This window comes from Brachycentrus maculatus, unplaced genomic scaffold (genome assembly GCF_059751285.1).
Source record: "Brachycentrus maculatus isolate JH-2025_06_01 unplaced genomic scaffold, ASM5975128v1 h1tg000297l, whole genome shotgun sequence".
Lineage (NCBI taxonomy): Eukaryota > Metazoa > Arthropoda > Insecta > Trichoptera > Brachycentridae > Brachycentrus > Brachycentrus maculatus.
In genome coordinates this window covers 1708342-1725000 of record NW_028281048.1, presented here as the reverse complement: position 1 = coordinate 1725000, position 16659 = coordinate 1708342, and positions in this window count along the sequence as shown.

Sequence of the window (16659 nt, the reverse complement as noted above, 5' to 3'; positions counted from 1 at the left end):
CCTTTCAACAACGTCATATATTTAAAATAATCATAAATTTTCAGTTGTGCATGTTTTCGGAATGCCCAAAAATGTACTTTATCCCAGCAAAAGCGGCATATTTTTTAATTAATATTTACCCGCTACAGGGCAGAAAGCGTTGTTTTTGCATTTTGAAGAAAAGGTATGTGTATTTTTTTTAAATAAACTAAATATTTTCCAAATGGAGAAAAAACATTCAGATTTTACCTTAAAAGATCTGTTGCGTAGTAAAAAGTTCAATAGGTGGCTTTATATTTATTTTTAATACATTTTATAATATTTTTAAAATTCAAAAACGATCTCCTCAAAAATCAAGTTTTTTGATTTCCTTATTATCATCTTTTGCAAATTATGTTTTTTTAAATGTTCAAGTACTATCTACCCTCTGATTGCAAACAGATTTATATGGAATCAAACGTTTTGATCAACTTTTAATCTCTAGTCTCTTTTTGGTTGTTTGGAAGATATTGCTTTTTAGCAACAACCCCGCCAATGTACTTATTTCTTTTCTGTCCATGATGGTTAAATAAATAAATAAATACATAAAATCATGTTTTGTGATGGTTTGAACATGTGGGAAAAATTAATGTGAAAAGAACAGCAATTATGTATTTGGAAAAAGAAGCAAATGGAATACCCCACAAAAATTTGGCATCACCTTTTTTTTCAAATACTTGAAAGTTTTCAGTTCTAGAGTCGGATTATGTATGAGGAGATGTGTTAATGTTGAAGAGGCGAAGAATGTTTCCAAAGACAGACTAGTGTGGCGTTCTATTATCTCTGCCTAGTCCTGCGGAAAAGTGGCGCGATAGTTTTTGGTTCAATTTTTTTCGTTTTGTTTTATTGCTGCATTTTCACGTAAGCTGATAATTCCATGGATCACTTATCATTCTTGATTAATCATTAATTAAGTTAAGTGTGGCAAAAGACCCCCCCGAGGTATGTAGAAATCAGTGCCGGAACTCGAAGTTCAGGACCGGATCACCCTACTGGAAACCAAATAGCCCTTAAGGTCCATCTCAGGAGATCTTTCAAGAAACATTCATTGTTCGGTGTCCTTTGCGCTGTGGGAATTCACTGAAACGAGGATCTAAAGGAACTAATGGCAAATGATGACTCGGTGAATTTTACTGCAATAGGAATAATATATTATGATAGTGGATATGTAAAGGTGAATATTATATCCATAATATAATATTCACCTTTATATTATATATATATATATATATATATATATATATATATATATATATATATATATATATATATATATATATATATACATTTCAAAAATATTTGGGAATTTTGCAAATTCTTAGTTAATTTGAATGAATTTTGCAGTACAGTGATGTCTCGTTTGAGGAACGCTGCGCACAAGAAACTTTTTGTTCGTCCATTACGCGACTAACAACTAACCTCGCTTCGCTCAAAGGACTGCATCTTATTTCATCTTGTCACTCGAACGCTTCAAGGTCAATGCTTTTGGGTCAGAAAGACCATCATCTTTACCAGTTTGGTCAAGAATAATACCATCAAGTCAACCATGGTGGTAAAGGGAGTGTCACAGCTTTACCATAAAAAGTATAGATCTTCAATCCACGAAGAAATAGAAAGGTTGTTGGTAATTTGGATCAAAGACAGGCGGGTAAAAAAATATTGACGTTGAAAAATAGGCGTCGAGTCAAATAAGCTTGGGAATCTGTGATTTAAACCCTTTTAACATAAATGACTAAAAAAAATTGAAAATTCGTAGTTTCTTTCTGCCTCTGTTGAATAAGTAAAAATATTTTTACAGTAATGACGCATATTACATTTACCCTCTTTGGACGGTGACGTTTCGATAGCTTTTACTTTGATCATCTTTAGGGTAAAAGTTGAAGTTAATTTTTAAATAATTAAGAACACAATTTCCATCCTATATATGTATATAGGATGGATGACCTCTGTAGTATTTGTCGAAACGTCGAAAGAGAAAAAAATTATCGGCTTATTTAATAAATTATTATTACTATAAGTATACCTTCAATACAATAAAACTGTCAAAATATATTGGTAATGCTTGTGGAGAGTGTGATTGGTCTGCTGAACGCCCTACGAAGAGAGGTGGATCTGTTTTATCTCAGCACAACTAGATTTAGGCTATTCCTCTTGGATTATAGAACACGATGTAAATTGATAATTTTGATTTGTCTTGCGATTTCTCTTTTTTTTATACGTTTATTATTTTTTGTTTGATTTCTTCTTTCTTTAAAAATTTCGGTTATTTTATTTTGTAAAATTTTTAAAAATATATATGAGTGCTTGAACATTGTTATTAGCTTTATTGTTATGTAGGTACATGTAAATTTAAATAGAGAATAAAAAATAAAAAATGTAAATTTTCCTAAAAGTAAACATTTCATGAAAAAATCATCAAATTTCTGTAAAAACCGAATGTTTCTATTATTTCATATGATTGTATCTGTGACATTTTCATACCACAAATACACAAAATTTCCTTATCTTTATTGTGTTGTTCCACGCTTAAGACAATCATCACAGCAACGGACATTTTTCTACAATTTCATTTATAAGAAAACCGACGAGTTCTCGCATTCTCAAATATATTTTAGCAAGTGCAAACTATTGCATTCAGTTCCACAAATTGCAAGTTCTGTGCAATGTTATATCTGATTGGATGATGTTTGGACGTATCCAGCAAACAAGGAAAGGTCATTTAATATAATTATTTATAAAAATGTCAAACCTTTATTTTACAATCTACCTCGCCTTTCTCTTTGTATAAACCCCTTTTTATAAAAAAAGGGTGAATCTCATATAAGAAAATAGTAAAATTGGTTCTCTGGAGTCGGTCTTAAAAGAAATCATATTTTCTGTAAGTCGCGTAGTATTTTGTAAAAATGTTCATTTTTACTACAACATTTATATAAATTTTCCTTGTTTTTACCTAAAACCTTTTATTGGGGAGTTTTGTTATATAATTCTCAATTTTCATGTTTTTTTTTAATTTGTTTGTACAATTCCGTGACTGGATTTGCAGGATGAGAAGAATGGCTTGCATTTTCCGATCATTTTCAATTTGCTTTTGCGAAGAGATTCAGAACACAACCAATTTCAATGTTAACAATATTCTCCTTTATTTGAAACATTTTGTAATTATTTAAAAACATAAATGATAAAGTTGGTCACCCCACATAAATAAATTTAGCAAATCATATTATTGATGTACAATTGTCAATTTCTCACTCTGCTAAACTGTACTTATTTTGGTTAAAATAACTTTATCTTATTTTTTATGTTGTAATATTTGTGATTTAAGCAAATCAATTATAATTTAAAAATGAACGTCTCGCCAATGGCTCTGTCTAGTGATAAAACATATATTGGAAAAAAGTAATAATAAACAAACAAATAAATGGGTAAATATATTACATTCACGTTTAAAATAATATTACTTTGAAAATAATAATTATTATTTTGTATATTGCCACAGCTGCCACAAAAAACGCGCTTAGAGGTCAGAAATGAAGACTCTGAGAAGCATAACAGGCAAGAGTCTTCGAGATAGATTGAGAAATGCCAAGATCAGGGAAATATGCGAGATCGAAGATGTCGTTAGGTGGGGAAGGCAACGAAGAAGACAATGGTATGCGCATGTGAGGAGAATGGAACCATCCAGACTCCCCCACATCGCATTGTACGGCCAACCCCATGGTAGACAACTCCCGGGAAGACCACCAAAGAGATGGGCCGATAGCTGGGAATCGACGTCGCAGGAGGCTAATCCCTCTTAAAAATAGTCCGCAAGGCCTATAACAAGAAGAAAAAGAAGAAGATATTGATTACTTTCATACAATTAACGATAAAGATAACATTGCTTCGATACGATGCAGTACCCTATGCACCATTTGGTAAGAAAAGGGGTAAAAAGAAGAAGAATAATTTTATGAATTCATTTGGCAATAACCATGTGGAATAACACGATTATTTTAATAAAAAAATAAAACACTTAAGAAGACCACTTTTTGAAGTTATTTATGTAAACACGACTTATTTTGAGAACTACAGATATTGTCGTCAACAGGTGACAGGTTATACTCAAAGTAAGAAGCAAAAAAAAACAAAATACATAAAATTGCTTATTAGTTTGTATTTTCACATGTTCATGTATTTTCATCTGTAGTTGTAGAAACTAGTATGTTCTTTAATGAGCTCAAAAACATGAAAATGAACGTGTATTTATTATTTATAAAAGTTGAATTTATAAATGTTTTACTAAAACAATTATCATGAATGTACCCCATCGACCAACCTTTTTTTTACTTTGAGACGCAAAAGAACCAGCACTAGCTTCTTTTCGCTTATTACAAGAATACTCAGACAATACAACGACACAAAAAGCTAGCTCGGTTGATGTGTTCCTGCAGCAAAGAGAGTTGCACAAAAAAACTAATTATCATCTCGATCTCAATAGATGAAACTTTCCAACAGTGGCTTGTCTCTCTGGACCATGTTTTATCTTACTTGAGTTGTAAGTTTTTTCAATGTTTCATAATTCATATTTTTTTAAATTAATTTTCTTGCTTTTTTATTTTTAATAATACACATTTTTTTTATATGTTTTCTCTTTTACATGTTTTGTAGTTCTATAACAAAATACAAAATAATACAATTCTTTATTAATTAAATTTTACTTTGTAATTACTTCTTTTTCTTACAATCTATTGTAATATGTGTTAAGATGCAATCTTTATCATTATCAAACACCGTGTGTGAAGCTTATTGTAGTATAACTTTAAAATATTTTTATTATATCCCTGATAATGTAAAACCAGCCTTTTTCTTTAAAAATTAATTTACAACAACAAGATAACGGTGGTTTGCATAAATCAAACTGCGACTTTGGAAGTTCTTACATTTGTAAAACATGAAAATTCAAAACAAGTATCAGAGAACATGAATTATGGTTCAGAACTCATATTTTTTTAGATTTCGCTCACCATTTAAGATATTCATAATCACACAAATAATAAAAATAACGAAGTAATCCTAAAATTTATTCATACGAAAAGTCAACTTCAACATTTTGAAACGATAGATATTCATAAAAAATACACATAATAAATACACCCGTATGAAAATGACTATAGTATCTCCCTATTGTCCATGTTTTTACTGATAAAAAAATACTAATACTAAGTAACAGCTTCCCTTTTTTATCTTTTGTCGTTCCAAGGGCACAATTCTAAAATTAAGACTTAGTTTAACATACGGTGTTTAGTTATGATGTTAATAAGTCAATAGATTTTTAAGAAAAAGAGGTAATATCCATCTTGTTTTGATTTAAAAAATTCTCGGTAAATAGCACACCGAGAATTTTTTAAATCAAAACAAGATGGATATTACCTCAAAGTGACTACCGAATCAATTAACGTGGCAGTGTTATTTCCGTTCAATTGTTAAAAAAAATACTGTATTTAAATGAAAATGTATGTTTAATACTGCATACCATTCAAATTTCTTATCACGATTGACCTAGGTGCATTTTTATGATCCCCTAATGACTTTGGTCTATAAAAGTGGAAAACTTAACAAGTTGATAAAAGTTAGAAAACTTACACGATCCAATATGCTTAAATAATGTAAAAAAAGCTAGATGTTTTAAAGTTGGTACTTATTAAGTATTCCTTTATCATCATTTTGTTTAAGAAGAATTAAAACTAAAAGAATTAAGGCTTAAGTTATATCAAATCAATCAGTTTTTATTTTTGAAAAATGAAATAAAATTTTTCGAACATGTTAAAAATATTATATTCATTAACGTAGACTGATATAAATAGCGTAAGACAAATAATCTAAAAAGACTGGTGAATTCGGTCAAAAACACTGTCAGGGTTCAAGGAAACACGTTACCCAAAACTGAGTTCAAAACGAATCTTAAAATATACATGTTTCCCTGATATCAAAGCTTAAAATTGATCATCTCATCCTGTAACCATGCAGTGTCCTATGTATCATTGCGTCCGGATAAAAAATACATGAAAATCGTGTCACTGACGTAAAAGCTAAACATCAGATACATATTCAACAAAATTATTTAAAGATTAATATTTTCCAAAATAAACTTTGTCCGCCTCCGTAGTGTAATATTCAGCAGGCTCGGTTACTGTTCTGGAGGTCTCGGGTTCGATTCCCAAGGAGGGTAAAATAAATATAAGTGATTTTTTTCACTGTCATATTTATTCAATATTTCCCTGGACTGGTACCTGAAGCGGAGGGCTGATCACCTTTCCTTCATGTGTAAACGATCAAGATAACACTGCGTTTATATGACGCAGTGCCCTATGTACCATTGGGGATAAGGGTTTTATTATTATTATATGAGTTCTCGAAAATTGGGGAGTGTGGTTGTCATCATAGGTGGAATGATGAAGAATGTTACACGTGTACTTTAGTTATTACTTAAACCAACTTATGACAGGCCGTAAGCTCGGTAAATATCCAGACTTATAACACATAGACCGTATTTTTCTTCATCATGTTGAGATGTCAATATTTAAAGTGATCTCACACAAGTGTTTTATTTTTACATTTGATTTAAACTTTTAACTTATTTACAGAATACACCCTAAAATGCGCTCAAAACTTTCTCTATCAATTGCAACCAAAGTTTAAGATAAGTCGTAACCTATTCTTAAATCTGAGAGCTTTATGAAGAAGATTCTAGATCAGTGATTCCCAAAGTGGTCTATATCGACCCCCAGGGGTCTACGACGACTTGGAAGGGGTATATATCAGCGATAAAAAATTGGGGGTTCATGAAAAAGAGGTCAACGGCATCAAGTTTATTCCTAAGACTAAAAGCATTTATTTTTTACTTATTTATTTTATTTAACAGAGATTAATTTTAATTTGAATTAACCTAACATGTGTGTATTTTTTGAATTTTCATTACACTTTATAAATTATCATACACGTTATAAATTTCAATCTTTCAAAGTGCACTTCATACATCGACTTTCAAAAATACATTAGAAGATAGTGAATTCGCTGAAAAACAATATCAGGTAAGGAGGGATCTACCAAAAATCGAAAAACATGGCAAGGGGTCTACGAGACAAAAAAGTTTGGGAACCTCTGTTCTAGATAAATTATAATATTATAGGATAGCCGAGATTTAGCGACGCCGCGCCGTTATAGTAACCTTCATAAAAGTGATAAATTTTATAGCATAACTCGCCTGGACCGTGTATGCACGTAATAAATTGCCTCCATATCCCATCACCGGCTCCTGACAAAGTCTTCAATCTTTTGATTTTACTCATAAATTTAAAGTTTCATGATATTCCACGGCCAAAGGTATGAATAAAGTGACAAACTTAGTTATTTTTTTACAAAAATGTTAAAAATGTTAGTATATAACCACTCACCGAAATTTTTATGTCTACCGGTTTTGAGACGTACCTGTCTCTTCGTCAGGACAATCACTACCACAGCATGCAAATAATACCACCCTTCACCACCACAGCACCATTTACGATTTTTGGTCGACCCGAAGACCAAAATGCACTAAAGGTTTCAGCACAAACATGCGTTACGAGCCGAGGTTAAACATGCACTAGGATGAAACATATTAATAAACCAGCTTATATACTCGTAGGATGAAAGGAGTGGACGGGTTGGAATTGGATATTGACGAATCTTGCTTAGCCGATGTTGAATGGACTTTAAGTAAAATTTATTTGGTTGCTTTTTTATCTTTTTTTTCCATTTCACTTTAGAGGACTAGCAAATAAGTTAAAATTATACTCCAATAAAACACTACAGCTTTCGACTCTTCAATCTTTCAGACAATTTTTTTCTAATTCTTATCCGCACTCAATATGCATATGGCACTGTATTGTATTGAGACAGTGTTATCTTGATCGTTACTTACATGAAGGCAAGGTGATCACTCCTGCGCTTCAAGTCCAGGGTAAATAAATATAACAGTGAAAAATCTCTATTATTTATTTCCACCCCACCCTAGGAGTCGAACCCATGACCTCCAGTACGGTAGCTAAACACGCAGACCGTTACACCACGGAGGCGAACATGTTGTCATTTTTAAAACTAACTATCATGCCGCTTCCCCGAAAAGGTAGGCAGAGAAAATAGTACGCGACACCAGTCTATCTTTGCAAACAATCTTCACCTTTTCCACATTCACACATCTTCTCATACATATAAGCCGATTATTCCGACTCTTGATCTGACCACTTTTAAATATTTGAAATACTTGATCATGCCAAGTACTCCTCGGTCTTTCTCTGTTTCTATTTCCAACTACATTCGCCTCATAAATTTGTTTTATTATCCTTTCTTCACCGAATCGATTCAAATGCCCAAACTAACTAGATAATTATTATCGACAAAAATTTTTAAAAAAATTATCGATAATGCTTATCTCAGCCTTGCATTCTGTCCTTCTGTTACCATTCGAACATTTATCATAGAACGTTTTGCCGCACATTCTTCTGAGAGAACGCACTTCGACTGCGTTCAGTCTACTTACTTTCATCCTTCTTTTGCCAACTCCATGCTTCCATGCATTCCACTCACTACAATAAATTAGGGAAAATATTGATATTTTACATTATTACTAGTCATTTGCTGTATATTGAGCAGTCATATGCATATTAAATGCCTGATGTAGAAAAAAATCTTTATATGTAATAATGCATTTCTCTGATATTGGTTATTCAACATCTAAATGCACGTTTAAAAGATGCTATGGACATCGATTTTACGATATATGGTATTGGAATTTTCTGCAAAAATGCATTTCTGCAAACTGCATACTTCTTGCGAAAATGTGCAATCCAGAAATTGGTTGACATAAAACAGAAAATCAAGAAATTGAATCGAACCGTCACAATATGCAGTTTCGACTATTTCTCCTTATATTGGGACGAAATTCTAAAATATCAAAATATTTTTAATATTAAAAATTTATATTTTACCTGAATAGCATTCATTTCTACGATATAAAAAAAAATATATACGGGTATGCAACCTAGAGTGGTCGTACATTCTTTTTCTTTTTTCATTTATTGTAACTGCTTTTTTTTCTTTATTTATTTTTCTAAATAAGCAATTTTATCTTATTATTTGAGTTCTGATACATACTCGTATGAAATACAAAAATTATTTATATGTTTTTTAAATAATTTACACACGTGTAACATTCACCAATTACTGACAACCACATTATTGACTACCCTTTATTGACAACCCCACTACTCAAATTCTTGGAAGTTCTATATATATGAACCAATTCAGAGATATTGTTCTTGAATCGCTAAAACTTCATTAGAGACATCTATTGGTGAGATGTCAAAAAAACAATGTGAAAATTAACATCTATAATTGGAGATAATCCAGATTTGTGGAAAAGAACTGGACACACTTAAAAAAAATATGACGATTCCGATTTCTCGTTTGCATTCTCTACTTTTGAGAATTGTCCGTACATTTGCATCTCATTAAACGTTTTTCCTCCTGTTTGTAAATCCAGATTCATGGAGCTTACGTAAGGCGCAATATCGCGCGCCGAATGGCTGGCGATTAACACGGGATGCAAACAGCTTAACAAAAATGGAAGCGAGGGAAAATCGCCCATCCGGAAACGTTTGTTCTACTACATTGGCCGGAATGAAATTAGAAGGCATGAATATTGATGACTGGGGCTAATGCGACACTTCAACTCAACTTCCTTTTTCTTGACTGAGTTAAACATAGTTGGGATGTTCTAGTTAGGAGAGCAGTGGAAAAGATGAGACGTGAAAATAATGGTAAATGAGTGAAAGAGGAAAAAGAAAGTAGGGTAAAAGGGATTATTTATTGATAATGCTCAGACAGATGTTGAAATTATAAAAATAAGAATGTGGAATTAAGGACAAGGCTTAGGAAGAATATGGGAGTCTGGACTTCTTCATCTATGTTGAGATGTCAAAAAAATCATGTAAAAAATAACTCCTTTAATTGGTGATAATCCAAATTTGTGAACAGGTATTTGGATACACTCTAAATGTTGTAAATAAATTAACTGGCCAATTATACGCTAAAATAATAAAATGAAAAGGAACTAGTCTTGCGTTTCTCGTGTATGTGATATAATAAACCAGGATTCGGACATCACATACAAATGGAAAAGTTTCTGCTCAATTAAAAGCTTCTTTCATCTTACCATAGCGTCTTTTGTGAAATTCAAGTGATTCAAGTACTATGTTTCGAATTTGAACAATATATCTAGAAATTTCTGAGTAGTCCGGTTGTCAATCATCAGTTGAATTGGTGAATGTTGCACGTGTGCAAATTGATCACTTAAATCAGCCTATGACGGTCGTAAGCCCCGTAAATGCCCACACTTCCATATTCTTATTAATCTTTATTAAGATGCCAAAAAAGAAATCCTCAAGTAATTCACCGATTGCTTTAGAATTTGCACACAACGTTGGATTCGAATTCGATTAACATACACCTGTGATAGGTAAAGACATGGCAGCGGCATCTGTCAAAAGTTGCAGCAACACACGTGATACTAAACATACTCATGGTAGGCTTTCGTATGAAAACAATATATGCTTCGTCTCTATTTAGACCCATATAATGTATATCTTTATGTATAATTTTTATTATATTATAATAACGGAATTCTTTGAAATTCAAAGGTTTTGAATTTTTTGCTAAAATACAATATCTCTATTTATTGTTTTTTTTGCTGCAGTCCTTTATATATAATATTTGTCTGTAAGATAAAGCTGCAACTCAATAAATAAATTATTATATTTATATAAAGTTATTATTTATATTCATCTTTATATAAAGAATTCACATTGCAATTAAGATTTTATTTTATTTATTTAGAAATTTAACAGAACATTAACATAAAAACCTTTACAATAATGAATACCAAATAAAACAGATAATTTTAATATACCAATTACAAAATTTCACAAATGTTAAATAAGTTAGAAGTAAACAGCAATAATAAAATACAGCAAATGTTAAGAAGATTAAAAAGCAGACTTAATTTAGATAGCTATTCACATATTGATATGTAGTGTCAATATATTGATATGTAGCATCATATATGAATATCTCCTATGTGAACAAACCCAGCGCTGTAAACAATAATTTGGACACACTTAAAGTATTGTCGCATTTCTCATCTTATCATGGTTATGTAACTTTTTTTTTAATTTTTTTTTATTTATGGTTCACAAACAATGAAAAACATATTACAAGAAATGAAATATCACAAGAATTTATAAAAAATAATATTCACATTTTGTAAGCAAAAGTATTTAATTTATTAAGATGCTTTGTCTTCAAGGAAAACGGCACGATATTAAAAACTTGATGTAAAATACTTTATTTTAATTTTGACGGAAATATCAAAGGTTATTTTATCATCTTACGTATCCGTTGTTTTAAGGAATATCTTATTTCAAACATAAAGGCATTTTTAAAATTAACGTTATTTTATACTTGACAAACGAATTTCTAAATAAATGTGAAATTAAAAGTTAAGGCTTGTTTATTTCAGAAGTTATTTTGTTATGTTCTGGTATTTTTTTTAATAATCCCAAAAATTATTCGTTTTCTTAGAGAGCATTTTTTCAAGACTCGGAATGCCAAATTTTAAAATGATAAAATACCATTATGAGTCTCGTATAATGTACAATAATATACTAATTAATTTACAACATTTTGAGTGTGTCCAAATACTTGGTCACAAATCAGGATTATCTCCAATTTTAGGAGTTATTTTACATAATATTTTTTGACATCTCATCGAAGATGAAGAAGAATGTGGAAGTCTGGGCATTTACGGGCGCTAATGACCGTCATAGGCTTTCATATTAAAATGATATTTTCTGGCGTTTCTCATGTATGTTATTATAATCCAGGATTCGGATCTCACATACATAATAAAAAGAGTTTCTGCTTGATAAAAATGTTCTTTTCATCTCACCAATAGATTTTTCCAGTGAAGTTCTAGTGATTCAAGAACAACGTTTCAAAATTGGTTAATATTTATAGAACATCCAAGAATTTGAGTAGTGTGGTTGTCAGTAATGGGTAGAATTGGTGAATATTACACGTGTGTATAGTGATCACTTAAACCAGCCAATGACGGTCGACAGCCCCGTAAATACCCAGACTTCCATATTCTTCTTTATCTTTACCTTTTTTTTCTTAATCTTTTATGAGATGTCAAAAAATAATATACTCATGAATAACTATAAATCATTTATTTATTTACATGGAGCTAATAGTAATTGGTTCAGTTTAGCTAATGAAAGTTAAGGCACTTTTGACTATAAGATGATTATTTAAAAATACACGTTGTTTTGAATTTTTATTATAGGAACTGGTACGCTGATAGGAACTGGTACCCATCAGCGGAAGCTAAACTGGCAGTGCACAACGGAGTCCTGGTTCCAACTCTAATGTATGGAAGTGAAACATAGAGTTGGCAAAAGAAGGATGAAAGTAGACTGAATGCAGTCGAAATGCGATCTCTCAGAAGAATGTGCTACAAAACGATGTACGATAGATGTACGAATGGTGAAATAAGGAAGGAATGCAAAGCTGAGATAAGCATTATCGATAAAATTAAGAAAGATATGTTGAGATGGTTTGGACATGTGGAGCGAATGAGTGAGGAAAGAACGGTAAAACAAATTTATGAGGTTAATGTTAGCGGGAAAAGAAGCAGAGGAAGACCGAGAAAAACATGGCACGATCAAGTATACCAAACACTTGAAGGTGGTCAGGTTAGGAGTCGCAACAATCGGCGGGTATGTATGAGGAGATGCATGAACGTGGAATAGGCTAAGAATTTTTGCAAGGACAGAGTGGTGTGGCGCTCTATTCTCTCTGCCTACCCCTGCGGGGAAGCGGCGTGATGGTTAGTTAGTTAGTTAGTTAGGAACTGGTACAAGTACAGAAAATAAAAATTGAGGCACCTAGTTTTAGATTTAGAAATCTATTTCTGTCTGAATTTGTGTAATAGTAACTAGTACTACAGGAACAAATAATGAAAATTAAGGCGATTTTGATCGATATTAATCATCATTTTAAAATCCAAATTTGTCTGAAATTTCATAACAGTAACTGATAAAAGTACAGATAATAAAAATTAACGCACAGTTTTAAATGAATTTTTGAAACAATAATTGATACAAGGACAGATAATGAAAATTAATGAAACTTGGATTAGAATGTAATAATTTAGAAATCTTTTGTTGTCAATTTTTTAGACAGTAACTGGTACAAGTTCAGATATGAAAAACTTTATAACCAAAAAAAAAATAAAAAAGAAAAATCTAGTGTTTTTATTAAGTCAGAGTTTCTCGGTTCGAACCCCTCTACCGAAATTCGATACCTATTGGTTTCAAATTTCGGTAGAGGAGTTCGAACTGAGAAGCTCTGACTTAAGAGTCCGCGACACTAACCACGGGACCACAACCTGGCAAATATTATACAGAAACTGATACATTAAGTACAGATAAAAATAATTAGGGAAACATTCATTTATAGAAAGTCATTAAAAAATCTAAATATTTTTTTTTGTAACAGTAAAATTAAGACACCTTTGATACATGGGTAGTTATTTAGAAATCTAGGTGTCTGATTCGGTATTCGTTCATCATACACTAGTTCCGCTATATATCGTGTTTCAGAAAACATATTTTAGATACTCATAAAATATTATATAGCCACTGATGATAATAAAAATTAAGGAAAATTTCATATATAGTTAATTGCTGAGAAATCTTCATTTGTCATTTTGTACGACAGTAACTGTTAGAAATACAGATGATGATGATAATTAAGGTACCTTTGATTCATGGGTAGTCATTTAGAAATCCATATTTGACTGATTCGGTATACGTACATCAAACACTATTTCCGCTTTATATCGTGTTTAGTTAAGCATATTGTGGATACCCGTTGACGCGTGGATATTGGAAAATCTTGACAATGGAGTCCCATTGTTGGGAGATTAAACTAAACAACTTCACTAAATTGGCAATACTCCAAACAAACAGTTTTGGATGGCTTTAATCTGAACGCATTGAGTTTTGCATTATTCCAACCGTCTAATTTTGTTTATGAAAACATATAGCGTTAACAATAACTACGAGTATCCGGGTATCTTTCTTTTGTTCATTGTTATTTACAGTAAAACTTCGATATAACGGACCTCTATTTAACGAACTTCGGAAAAACCGAGTTAAATCAAATGTAAAAAAAACGTCCTCTTAATATTATACATGAAAATTTCTAGCGGCCATGATAATAACAAATTATGTCTCAAAACTTCAAAAGTGCAAACAAAGCTTTTTGTCTTTTTCAAAGCAAGATTACCAAAAACAAGCGCACATATTTCTACACGTATATATATATATATATATATATATATATATATATATATATATATATATATATATATATATATATATATATATATATATATATATATATATATATATATATATATATATATATATATATATATATATATATATATATATATATATATATATATATATATAACAACACTTATCATATCCCAATACTTTTATATTTATTTATTACGTTTAAAACAAGTAAGCTGAGTAGCCCGCGAGCCACAGTTTGCGACCACTGATTTCAATAAAGTTTTTTAAATACCCACACAGTTAAATTGCCATCTCGTCCATGCTAAGATATCAATAAGCTCTGATAACAACCCCTCGATGGTTAAATCCAGTATTCGGGTTGAGATATTCAAACACACTCAAAATAGCATACAATTATATTTTACTCAGAACTAACTATCCAATCGGTTATTAAATTTAATTCAAATCCGCTGCAAATATGGCTGCAGCTGAAAGCTCTCTTTTCAGTAATTTCAACCATCTTTTCAGTAGCAAAAAGCCTGTTTAGTTAAGTTTTTAATTAATAGGTGGCGAGCGCCTTGCAAATGAAATTTCTAAACAAATATCACTTAAAATATTTAAAAATATATAATTATAAAATATTTAAATTTCTTTCTGAAATATTTTTTAAATCATTTGGATTCAGCGAACAGGTAAGCATATTTAAGTTGAGAAACTAAGTCGAATTTTAGATTAAATTTAAACTTAAATTTAAATTAAATTTAAATTTAAGCTTCACATACGGTAAATTCAAACTTAATTTCATAGTCTTAACTGAACATTTGACCATGTTATTTTTAAGTATATACTGTCTGCCTCCGTAGTGTAATGGTCAGCACACTCGGCTACCATTCTGGAGGTCCCGGATTCGATTCCCAGGGGGGGGGTTAGATAAATATAAGTGATTTTTTCACTGTAATATTTATTCAATACTACCCTGGACTGGTACCTGAAACGGGGGGCTGATCACCTTTCCTTCATGTGTAAACGATCAAGATAACACTGTGTCATATGACGCAGTGCCCTATGCACCATTGGGGTGCGGATAAGAGTATTATTATTAGTATTATTATTAAGTTTATACATATTTTTTTACACATATATATATATATATATATATATATATATATATATAGGGTCCGCCATCTAAAGTTTTTTTTTTCAACTAGTGCTTATTTCGTGAATGGTAACACTTAGCTCATGTCTGATTTGACAAATAATTAGTTTTATCTTTCCGCTAAGCGAATATGGTTGTGTATACGCTTGAACAACGCTGAAAAATATTGCGACATTCGACTTACAGAAGATGCCGATTTTGCCAAAAAAATCATCTTTTCGGATGAAGCTCATTTTGATCTTGGCGGGTATGTAAACAAGCAAAATTGTCGTATTTGGGGCACAGAAAACCCGCACGCATACATTGAAAAGCCGGTACACCCAAAAAGAGTCACTGTTTGGTGCGGATTTTGGTCCAGAGGCATAATTGGGCCATTTTTCTTTGAAAATGAGCAAGGAGTGGCCGTTAGTCAATGGCGATCGTTATCGGGCCATGTTGAACGGATTTTTGTTCACAAAAATTGAAGAAAAGGATATTGGCAACATTTGGTTTCAACAGGACGGCGCTACGTGCCACACAGCCGAAGCTACACTCGATGTTTTGCGCCCCATTTTCAAAAAAAAAATGTTATTTGGCGGACCCTTTATATATATATATATATATATATATATATATATATATATATATATATATATATATATATATATATATATATATATATATATATATATATATATATATATATATTTATATATATACATATAAATATATATATATATATATATATATATATATATTTATATATAAATATATATAATATATATATATATATATATATATAAATATATATATATATATATATATATATATATATATATATATATATATATATATATATATATATATATATATATATATATATATATATATTTATATATATATATATATATATATATATATATATATATATATATATTATATATATATATATATATGTATTATATATATATTTATATATATATATATATATATATATATATATATATATATATATATAAATTATGTTATTATTCTTTCACTCAAATATTTATTAAATATTACCATGGG